Below are 12,104 nucleotides of genomic sequence, written 5' to 3'. Positions count from 1 at the left end.
TGTTTCTCTGGTAGATTTTTAATTAAGGTGGTAAGTGCATATTAAGTCTGATTGAGAGACCTGAATTGTAATGATACAGAAACATTACCCTAGTCTTTATTAGAGAAATGAAATGTAACATTCTCAGAGACTTGGTATCTAGTAGATGTGACCTGATTAGAAAGTACTTGTAGAGTGGAAAGAGGTGGAGTTTAGGGATAAGACAGACCTGGTTTTGAATTGCTTCTCTAGCACTCTCTAGCTCTAGGATCTTGGGAAAGTTATTACTTAACTCCTTTTTGCCTCTGATTTTTATTCAGCAAATGACGAGTCCAACTTATTTCATACACAGTTGTAATAGGATTATTAATAATATATGCAAAATGCCTAGCATGATACCTAGAATTCCAGGTATCTAGAATTCTATACATGGTAGCTTTTAATAGAATACTTCTAATAGGGAAAAGAAGGCTAATAGCAAAGGCAACAATACATTTACAAATCAATCTATATGTTGGGAAATGTATGTAGTTATACCTGTATCTCAGAATTTCACTAAGGGACATTATAGTGATTAATTATATTATTTAAATGACCAGCATCTTCAAGTCTCTAGAACAGTAGGAAGGACGTGAGGGAGAAAACTGTCTGTGCCGGAATCTCGGCTTGGGAAGACTGAACCTCTGCAACGTTTTCTCTCATCCATGGGTGTCAGAAAAAGGTCTTTGAAAGCCACCAAAGTAGAATATTAAAGGCCATGAACTTTTGGCAATTTTACTCTCAAGAGAATTACCTAAACACTTTTCTCTTTGCCAATTTACTCTTAGATTATAAACAATTCTGTCAGCCAGATGATCTGATTTCTTGATGTTAAGAAAATAAAAAGAGGGATCAGACTTATTTATGCTCTATTTTCCTAACCTTTAGAATATATGTATTAGCTCATCTACTGGATAGGGTAAGAAGACTTTAAATTAAGGGCATGTGATTGTCATAGGTATCAAAAAAGAGAAGTGAAATTTTTCTGCCTCCCCTCTTCTTAATAGTGTAATTTTCTATAGCCTGTGCTTTCTGGGTTGTATAAACCATTGGTGTACAGTGTTATAAAGAAATCACTGAATTACAAGGATGGAAGAGACCTTGAGATAATGCTGGTCCCAGCTCTCTCCCCCAAACCTTCCCATTTTAGAAGTGACCTAGCATCTGTCCCTCTTCTGTTGGCCTGTGCTGAGCTACCACTGCCAGTTCCCAAACCTGCCTACTGGGAAGTCCTCCTTGTCTGTAGGTTGGAGACGCTGAGGCTGCTTTTTAAATCTACTTCCTTCTTTTCCAGGGGCAGATAAAGAGTGTCCGGCTACTGTAATTAAAGGTCTTCTCCAAGTTGTGATTATCAAAATCTGAATAATTTTTACAACCCTCTTGTGGCTGTCCCCATCACTCTGGCCTACTGTGGCTGCCAGTTGGCCATAGCCTGACCGCGGCAGAGGCCTCGTTCTGGGATGTTCTGCTCTCTGGCCCGTGCTCCTGCTCTGTGTTCCCGAGGCACAGTTATCTGATTTCTAGACTGACCCATGGAACTCATCTTTTCTCTCACTGCATGCCTCTTCTCTGGACTTTTAGGTACCATTAACTCTCTTGATAAATGGTATGTTATTTTCTTACCATTTCTCTCATTTTTTTAAGGTTGTATCTGAGTGCTGCTTCTAGCCTGCAATCAACTGGAAATCTTTACTTCCATATCCCCAAAACCAGCCACCAGTGTTAAGACTGGAGTTAATATTGGTTCAGAACTTAAAGGAACATATAAAATGTCTAAAGGGAACTATTGCAATAATACATATACTTCTTAGGTACAAAGTTTTAGTTGACCAATCTTCTGGGATTTAACTCAGCTAAGTGTGATGTCTGCTCACAGAGCACCTAAGGTGTGCGAGCACTGTGCTGAGGTTCAAGGTCTAGGCGGTGGGTGTGGGGTCGCTCTCCTTAAGGGGTTTCTGTTCTCTTCGAGACAGAGCTTTCACACAGCAAGAACATTAAAACTGCCTGAGCAATAAGTGATGATGTTTTCTTAATCACTGCCAAGATCCTGGAGTTCTGAAGGAGACAGAGACTGTTGTAGACTTGAGGAAGCTTTGTGAGACGGGAACTCAAACTGGCCCCTGAACGGGACATGGAGATTGGCGTGTGGGGTTTGAACACTGGTCAGCGTGTCGGTCACGTTTTGCCGAGTGATAAGATCGTTCATGCCTTTAGCAAAGGTCAGGTTTTTTGCATGATCTTATTTGGTATAGTTTACAGGCTCTCAGTTTTTATAAAAGGTAATATTTATTAGTTTTGTTCAATTACATAAGAAATAACAGGAGAATAACCAAGAGTAATCCTACCATCCTGTTAGTATTTTGGGTATATTTTTTGGTCATATATGCAGTTATAATTGTTTATATCTACTCAAACAAAAGTTGAAATCCTATTGTAATACTGTTTTATAACTTGTTTTTTATTAATATTTTCAACTAATATTTTGTTTGTTTCAATCCTCATCTGAGGATCTATTTTTTAAATTGATTTGAGAGAGAGAGAGAGAGACAGACAGAGAACCATCGATGTGAGAGAGAAACGTCAAGTGGTTGTCTCCTGTACATTCCCTGAGCGGGGATCTAACCTGCAACCTAGGCATGTGCCCTGACTGGGAATCGAACCCACAACCTTTCGGTGTATGGGGTGATGCTCCAACCAGCTGAGCAACTTGGCCAGGGCTTTCCACTAATTTTTAAATGTGCCTTCATTTTATTTAGTGTTCTACTGCTGAAAGGCTTTATTATAATTTATTTTATCTGCTCCCATACTGTAATTTTTGTTCTTTTCTACTTTTTTTTTTCTGAATTATTGGGTGAATTAGAGCTTTGAGAACTCTCTCAAAACACAAAAAGCATCCCAAAAAGCATATCCTTTTGAGTATAAAAGGTTCAGAGAATTTACTTTTTTATGATTATCCTACTCTTGCATTGCATCTGTGACCTCAAATTGTACCTTGGTTTCCCTTTGCATTATAGTTGATTCTTGAACAATGCTGGGCTTAGGGGTGCCAGTTCCCATGCAATAGAAAATCTAAGTATAACTTTTGTCCCTCAGTATCCACAGGGACCCCCCCGAGATACCACAATCTGTGGATCCTCCAGTCCCTTATATGAAATGGCATTGGAACTGCATCCAGCTGTCCCTCCCCATTTATGGATTTAGAAAAACAGCACTTTCGATCCACGGGTGGTTGAATCCACTGATGTGAAACTCAGGGATGCTGAGTGCTGACTGTGTATCTATTGGCAAAAATCCACACCTAATGGACCCATGAAGTTCATACTCAGGTTGTTCAAGTGTCAGCTGTATTTTGATACTGAAATAAAATATGGAAAACTGCCTTTTGAAGCAAAACTTAATGCTGTGAATGCTGTGATTGGCAAGGATACCAAGCTGCATCTTTCCGCCTCTTACATCTTTGACTGTAATGCATTTTAAGATTATTCCCACATAGCAAAAAAGCAGCCTGAAACCACTTTGTCCACTTACCTTAAAGAGGAAGAGGGCCCTGGTCAGCATGGCTCAGCGGGTTGGGCATCATCTGACAAAGCAAAACGTCGCTGGTTTGATAACTGATCAGGGCATGTGCCTGGGTTGCTGGCTGGTCTTGTCCCCGGTTGGGGCTCATGGGAGGGGCAACCATTCAATGTTTTTCTCTCACATCGGTGTTTCTCTCCCTTTCTTTCTCCCTCCCTTCCCCTCTCTCTAAGTAAGTAAATAAAATCTTTTTATAAAAAAGAGGAATAGGGTTTTTCTTAATACATTACTCAGATATATAATAGAGGAGGTGATACTTTCTCCATAGGATTTTTTTCATTCTAAGTAACCTTCTATCTGCCTTAATGGTTTCAAAATTAATTTTGGGTGCCTAGAGAGACCTTCCTGTGAGCTAATATTAATTGTCAGAAGAGTACATAAATTATATTGTACTAGAGATGATGTTCTTTATTCAGGGAATCTGATATGCAAATATGCTGATGACTCTGACTTTTTTTTTTTCCTCCATCAGTCTAATTTCTCTCCTGAGCTTCATATTTCTTTATTCAACTGCTGCTTGGACAGCCATCTTCAATTCAATGTTCTTGACTTAGCCCTTAATCTGTGCCTACACCTACATTCACACTTGCCCTATTGCCACCACCACCTTACTCTCATGTTTTGTTCGTTAACGGGGTTCCTTCTTTCTACAGTAGAAATCTCTTTTCTGGCTCCTTTCTTCTGCCGTCTTTTGCCTGGACCTTTGTAACAGCCTTCTCTAAGAACTTTTCATACCTTTTAACACTCTCCTATAAGCAACAGAGAGAAAGTGTCTTCTATTTGGAACTATGAGAGTAGCTTGACACTGCCGCTGTAAGTAGATAATGCCTTTCAAGTGTTTGAGAGTGTGCGCTTGGATATTAGACAAACCTGCACTGGAACATTGGCTTGGCTACTGAGTAACGTGTGACCGTGGAAACTACATAGCTTTTCTAAGTGTGATGAGCGTGTGAGTTTCCAATTCTTTGGCTATTATGAAAAAGCTGTTACAGACTTTCTTACAATAGGTATCTTTGATAGACATCAGCACTTATATCTGTTAAGTGTTTAGTCATACATATGTCTAGATTTATTAGATTTTATCAGCTTTCTAAAGTAGGTGTACCAAGTCATGTCATCAGCAATGTAAGGGATTTTTAAGCTTTAATAAAAAATAAAGAAAAGATATATGGAAACACAAATGTCTAGGTAAATAACTATATGTGTAGAGGAAGGAAGTGATTTTAATGGTAACTACTTTGCTTTTTGTTGTGAGAATTAAATGAATTCATGTAAGGTACTTGTTTAGCACAGTGTCTGAGATGTAGTAAGGATTCAGAAAAGATGCTACTGTTATTGGCATTATCATTGTTTTCATTTAATGATTCATATGAAAGTTGCATATGCCTATGTCCTATTAGTGCTTATTTTAGTGTAAAATTGTTTTCCCCCGCATATTCAAGTAAACTGGGCACCCTGGGAAAAAGTGCTGTTTATGTTGTTAGGTAGCTTTGCATGCCTCTTGTCACACTGGAGTACGTAAGTGTTTTAATTTGTGAAATCTGTTCTAACTCTGCCCTGATTCTAGTTTCTACTCTCTCCAGTCCATCACCTACAGAGCTCTGAGTGAGCTCTAAAATTCCTTCTGGTCATGTAATTTTCCTGCTTAAAAGCCTTTGGCAACTTCCTGTTGCCTCCAGGATAAAGCCCAAAGCCCTTCATGATTCTTCTGCATTACTCTTCCCGAACTGCTCTGCGTACCATACACCATGTAGCCTGTTCCCGCGTCTACTCGCCGTACTTTGCTGAACATGCTGTGTACTGTACCCTTCACGTCTGTACTCATTCTGCCCCCTTTGCATGGAAGACCTCACCTTTGACCCCTGAGCAATGTTTTCCTTGTTCAGCTTTAGTTGAATTATCTCTGCCACACAAAAGTTCTCTTTCTCAATTTCTAACTTTTCTATCTGATATTATACAATGTTAATGAAACTCATTTTACCAATCCATTTTTCTTTAGTGGTTAGTACATTTTATGTCCTATTTAAGAAAATGTTTGTATATCTCTAAGTCATGAAGGTATTCTCCTATGAGGCTGTATTGTTTTGCCTTTTGCACTTAGGTCTGTTGCTACTTGGAATTTACTTTTGTGTTTGGTTTGGGGTGGGGGTCAAAGTTCAGTTCACTCCTGCATATGAAAACCCAGCTGACCCAGCACCATGTGCTCACAAGGCTGCACTCTGTGCTACTTCTGTCAGAAGCCAAGTACGAGGTACATAAGGACTCTCTGTTCTGTGCTTTTGATCTGCTTATCTATCTTTATGCCAATAAAACATTGACTGATTATTGCAGCTTCTTAATGTATCTGGAAATCTCATTATGTCAACCTACAGCTTTGTTTTTCTTTGATTGCTTTGCCTATTTCAGGTTCTTTACATTCAGATATATATATATCTAAAGATATATATATCTAACCCATATATATATATGGGTTAGAATTAGCTTATAGTTCCCCCTTCCTTTACTCAAATATCCTGCTGCAGTTTTTATTGGAATAGCATTGAATCTATAAATATATATGAATCTTATAGTCCATGAACATGGTATATTTTCCCATGAACTGAGTCCTTGTAAAATCTCTCCCATCAATGTCTCATAGTTTTCAGTGTACCTATGGCGTACCTTCCCCTCAGTTTTGTCCTGGGTCGTGTGTGTGCACGTGGGCACACATACATGTGCTGCTGTACACGGCGTTTTCTAACTGCACTTTCCTCGGCCCCCTTCTTCTGCTGAGATGCTCAGGGACCCTGGAGTTTTGTCTGCCCAGCCATCTGTATTCCCATCCTGCCTTGTTTCCATTATATTTTATCACCACATAAGTAATATGTGAGTTAGTTATTCATGTAAAAGATAAAACACTATCCTTTCTAGAAGTAACCCCTGTTGCCAATTTTAAGTGTATCCTTCTAGACCTGTACTGTCTACTCTGGTAGCTACTACTACATGTGGCTATTGCACATTTACAATGTGAGTAGATATACGTAACACTATGTCATTGCAGCATTATTTACAAGAGCCGAGATATGGAAGCAACCTACGTGTTCCTTGGTAGATGAATGGATAAAGAATATTATTTAGCCATAAAAAAGAATAAAATCTTGCTGTTTGTGACAACATGATGGACCTAGAGAGGGTATTACGCTAATGAATAAAGGAAGTCAGAGAAAGACAAATAAAATGTGGCTTCACTTACAGGTGGAATAAAACAAACAAACAAAACAAAAAGAACAAAATGAAACAGAAACAGACACACAGATACAGAGAACAAACTGATGGTTGCCTGAGAGGAGGGCTGCAGTGGGATGAGTAAAGAAGGTAAAGGGGAGTAAGAGGTAAAAACTCGCAGTTATAAAATGAATAAGTCACGGGGATGTAATGTGCAGCACAGAGCATATCGTCAATAATATCGTGATAGTGTACCGTGACAGATGGGTACTAGACATACTGTGGTAACCGCATCATAAGGTATATAAGTGTAGAATTACTATGTTGTATACTTGAAAGTAATATAATATTCTGTGTCAACCATAATTTAAAAAATGGAAGTAGTTTGAATTGAACGTGCTTTAAATGTAAAATGCACACTGAACTTCAAAACTTAGAATGAAAAAAGAATATCAAGTAGCTTGTTATGAAGTTTTTATATTGATTACAATATAAATGTAATATTTTGATACATTGGATTAAATAAAATGTTACTAAAATTAATTTCACTTTCTTTGTTTTACATTTTATGCAGTTACTAGGAAGTTTTTTAAAAATATATTTATTGATTATGCTGTTATAGTTGTCCCATTTTTTTCTCCACTTTATTCCCCTCCATCCTGCACCCCATCTCCCACCAGCCCCCACCCCTGCTTCATTCATGTCCATGGTTGTACATGTAAGTTCTTTGGCTTCTCCATTTCCTATACTATTCTTAACCTCCCCCTGTCCATTTTGTATCTACCATTTATGTTTCTTATTTCCTGTACTTTTTTCCCCATTCTCCCCCTTCCCCATCCTGCTAATAACCCTCCATGTGATCTCCATTTCTGTGATTCTGTTCCTGTTCTAGTTGTTTGCTTAGTTTTTGATTTTAGGTTCAGTTGTTGATAGTTGTGAGTTTGTTGTCATTTTACTGTTCATATTTTTTATCATCTTTTTCTTACATAAGTTCCTTTAACATTTCATATAATAAGGGCTTGGTGATGATGAACTCCTTTAACTTGACCCTATCTGAAAAGCACTTTATTTGCCCTTCCATTCTAAATGAAAACTTTGCTGGATAAAGTCATCTTGAATGTAGGTCCTTGCTTTTCATGACTTTTAATACTTCTTTCTAGCCCCTTCTTGCCTGCAAGTTTTCTTTTGAGAAATCAGCTGATAGTCTTATGGGAACTCCTTTGTAGGTAACTGTCTCCTTTTCTCTTGCTGCTTTTAAGATTCTCTCCTTATCTTTAATCTTGGGTAGCTTAATGATGATGTGCCTTGGTGTGTGCTTCCTTGGGTTCAACTTCTTTGGGACTCTCTGAGCTTCCTGGACTTTCTGGAAGTCTATTTCCTTTGCCGGATTGGGGAGGTTCTCCTTCATTATTTTTTCAAATAAGTTTTCCATTTCTTGCTCTTCCTCTTCTCCTTCTGGCACTCCTATGATTTGGATGTTGGAACATTTAAAGTTGTCCTGGAGGTTCCTAAGCCTCTCCTCATTTTTTTTTTGAATTCTTGTTTCTTCATTCTGTTCTGGTTGAATGTTTATTTCTTCCTTCTCCAAGTCATTGATTTGAGTCCCAATTTTCTTCCCTTCACTGTTGATTCCTTGTATATTTTTCTTTATTTCACTTTGTATAGCCTTTACTTCTTCCTCTATTTTATAGTCATACTCAATTTTGTGAGCATCTTGATTACCAGTGTTTTGAATTCTGCATCTGGTAGGTTGGCTATCTCTTCATTGCTTAGTTCTATTTTTTGAGCTTGATCTGTTCTTTCATTTGGGCTACACACACACACACACACACACACACACACACACACACACACATATTTTTTGTCTCAGCAGGCCTGTTATATTGTAAGGGGCAGAATCATAGGCATTCTCCAGGGCGGGGCAACCCATGTGGCTGAGTTGTGGTGTTGTATGTGGGGGAGGGGTCCAAGAGGGAACAATGATGCTTGCTCAGCTCTTGGCCAGCTTTAGGTCACTTTCCCCACTACCCACAAGCAAGTTGGGCCCTTCTGGTGCTAATTCCCAGGTGGTTGGGTTTGTGTGTGTTCTAGGACCCTGTGATACTCTCCAACAAACTCTCCTGTGAGGCTGGGAGTTTCTCCCACTACCAATTCCCACAGGTTTTACACCCAGAGGTTTTGGGTCTTTATTTCCCCGCACTGGAACACTGGGTTGTGCGGTATATCTTGCTCCCCAGTTGTTCCTCCCAGTTTATCTGTATGTGAATGTGGGACCACCCAGTACACCTCACCTACCTGGCCCTCCAGCCACTGCCTGGCTGTGCATTCTCTCTGCCCTGGCTGCCTGTCTTGCCCCTCCTATCAGTCTGGATGAATGTTTCTTTTTTAACTCCTTGGTTGTCATACATCTATACAATTTAATTTTTTGGCAGTTGTGGTTGTTTTTTTGCTTTTAAATTTGTTGTTCTCCTTTTGGTTGTGTGAGGAGGCAAAGTGTATCTACATAAACCTCCATCGTGGCTAGAAGTCCCTAGGAAGTTTAAATTATGTTTGATTATACAGTATGGCTCTAGCCCATTTTCTTTTATGGTTTTGTATTTCAAATATTGGAATATGATATCATTTTCACTTAATAGTGTTGAACCTCCTTTCATGTCAGCATATGCAAATCAATTACATTTTTTTAAACTTCTGTGTAGTGAGATGTATTATGGATGTACCATTTACCTGCTGATGGAATATCCAGGGAAGCTTTTTATTTTGCTTTTAAAAATATGGTCACAGGAAAAAAAACCCCACCTTGTATAAATCTCTTGTGTACATCTAGGATTAGAGTCATGTCTAACTAGTGGGACCTCTGGGTGAACAGGTACCAAATGTATTTTAGATTAAAAGATTTTTCCCAAAAAGGTCGTTCTAAATCCATAAAATTTAATATCACTATTAGATTTTTTTTCAAATTGATTGGCAAACCATAGCCAGAGTGATACCTCAGTTTCACATACTGTTTATTTGCTTGTAATGCTGGCCTTCTCCCCACTGTTTAACTGACAGCTCTGGAGGGAAAGGAGAATAGCTTGTTCACATTGGTAGTCGTTAATTCATTCATTCAGCACGTGTTTGCTGGGTGTTTACTGTGCTCCAGGTGCCATTATGCTTGTAGGTGTAAAGGGGAATATGTCATTGTTTTTGCCCTCAAGGAGCTCAAACCTTCTTGCAAACCTCCTGTAGTGTTCCAGTCCAGTGTTGATAAATGCTTTTCGACCTGTAGGAAAAACATTGAGGGCTTACCATAGGTACCGAGTGCTCTCCTCTCCTTGGTTTTTGTGAAAGGTGGTCTTTGTTTTACTCAGAGTGGAAGAAGCAGCTTATGAAGCCCAGTAGTAAATATCAACTAAGCTTCTCATCTTTTCATTATTGCACTTATGCTGCTGTGAATAACTAAAATCTAAAATTCACATGCATAAGGATACTTTTTATATTCTCATAATGCCTGCCACATAAACTATCTTTTAAAATGCAATTTCATTTGTTCTGGTCCTGAAGATTAAAGGTAAATCATAATCATTATCAATATATGACACCTGTGGTTTCACAGGAAGTCACTGACCCCCCCACCCCCCAAAAAAGACCATTTGACTTGGTGAGAAAACTGAGCCTTCTGGATTTTCTTTAGGATGTGGCTACAGGAAATTCATTAGATGGCTTTCAATGACATCATCCTGACCATAGCACTTTCTCCAAAAACAATGCTATTTTTCTTGGACCTTTTTGCAGACATTTTCTACGCCATGTATATTACTGTATTAGTGGTGCTAATATGAAATCCACACAAGAGTTTATGGGGTGTGTGTGTGAGGCAGAGACAGAGAGACAGAGAGGGGGAAAAGAAATGCAGTGAGATAATTGTTTTACTTTCAGTAGTACAGGAGTGTGGTTTAAAAGGTAAAAAGCGTTCCATTTTAGCTGAGAACCATATCCTCATAGGGAGTGTTAAGTTCAGGAAGGGAATGCTTGACAGCCTTTTCAGTGGTGTGTGTCACAGGCTTTTGGGAAACAAGATTGCGAAGCTGGAACTCTTCAAATCACTGCAGACTGTAGGATTTGGAAAGCGGACGCTGGTGAAGAATGGAGATAGGATATCAATTTTTTGATTTTGCTTTTTGTACTTCCTATTATGTCAGCCTAGCCAGACCCTTTGGGCCTGTAGTGGGTAACAGAATGCTCTCTTTTTCCTACTGATAAAATAGTTGTTACCTGGTGAATATGTGTGTGTGTGCAGTAGTGCATCCTTAACTGTTGTTTTGCTTTCCATGGTTTCTTTAACTGTGGTCAAGAGTGGTCCACAAATACTAAATGGAAAATTCCAGAAATAAACTGTAACTTTTAAATAGCATGCCATTGTAAGTAGTGTGGTGAAATCTTGTGCCTTCCTGCTGTGTCCTGCCTGGGACATGAGTCACCCTTTGTCCAGTGTATACATTAGCTACCTGTTGTCACTTAGTAGTTGTTTTGGCTATCAGATTGACTGTTGTAGTGTAGCAGTATGTCCAGGTAACCCTTATTTTACTTAATAATGTTGCCAAAGCACAAGAGTAGTGGTGCTGGTAATTTGGATATGCCAAAGAGAAGCCATAAAGTGCTTCCTTGAAGTGACAAGCTGAAAGTTCTCAACATAATAAGGGATTCTGTCATCTCACATCATCATGGGAGAAGAGTGAATGCAGTACAGTAAGATAATTTTGGAAGACCACATTCACATATACGATAGATTATCATTGTTCTATATTATTATTAGTTATTTTTAATCTTTCTTTGTGCCTAATTTATAAATCAAACTTTATGATAAATATGTACATATGAGGCCAGTCCAGAAGGTATCCAGCCATGTATTATGAAAAATAGAGACATTTATTGAAGATGATACAAGACACAAGAAACAGTGTACAGAGGACAATGACACCTCTGTCCCCTTCAAAGCAGGCACCTTGGGCCCTCACACAGATTCCCCAGTTGCCATCAGCTGCCCTGTCATGTTTTCATGAACCTCATCAATGCTCTGAAATTCTTCCCTTTCAAAGGTGATTTTAGTTTTGGGAAAAGCCAGAAGTCACTGTGCCAAATCTGGGCTGTGAGGGGGCTGAGTCACCTGGGTGATTTGATATTTCGCCAAAACACCCTGCATGAGATGTGATGCATGAGTGGGTGTGTAGTTGTGATGAAGCTGTCCACCACCGGTTGCCCATACCTGCAGCCTTCTGAATCATCCAAATAGTTTCCGTGGAGGAATGTTCAATCTTAATGCA

The 12,104-nt window shown here is 39.0% G+C and overlaps 1 protein-coding gene across 3 annotated transcripts in view; it reads left to right on the top strand.

Annotated features, from left to right (window-relative positions):
* TTC28 (tetratricopeptide repeat domain 28) overlaps nucleotides 1-12,104 on the top strand; it is a 558,547-nt gene that overhangs the window by 283,770 nt on the left and 262,673 nt on the right. The window lies entirely within an intron of this gene.

This window comes from Phyllostomus discolor, chromosome 13 (genome assembly GCF_004126475.2).
Source record: "Phyllostomus discolor isolate MPI-MPIP mPhyDis1 chromosome 13, mPhyDis1.pri.v3, whole genome shotgun sequence".
Taxonomy (NCBI): domain Eukaryota; kingdom Metazoa; phylum Chordata; class Mammalia; order Chiroptera; family Phyllostomidae; genus Phyllostomus; species Phyllostomus discolor.
The sequence above is the reverse complement of the archived record's forward strand: the minus strand, read 5'-3'. Positions and strand labels throughout refer to the sequence as shown.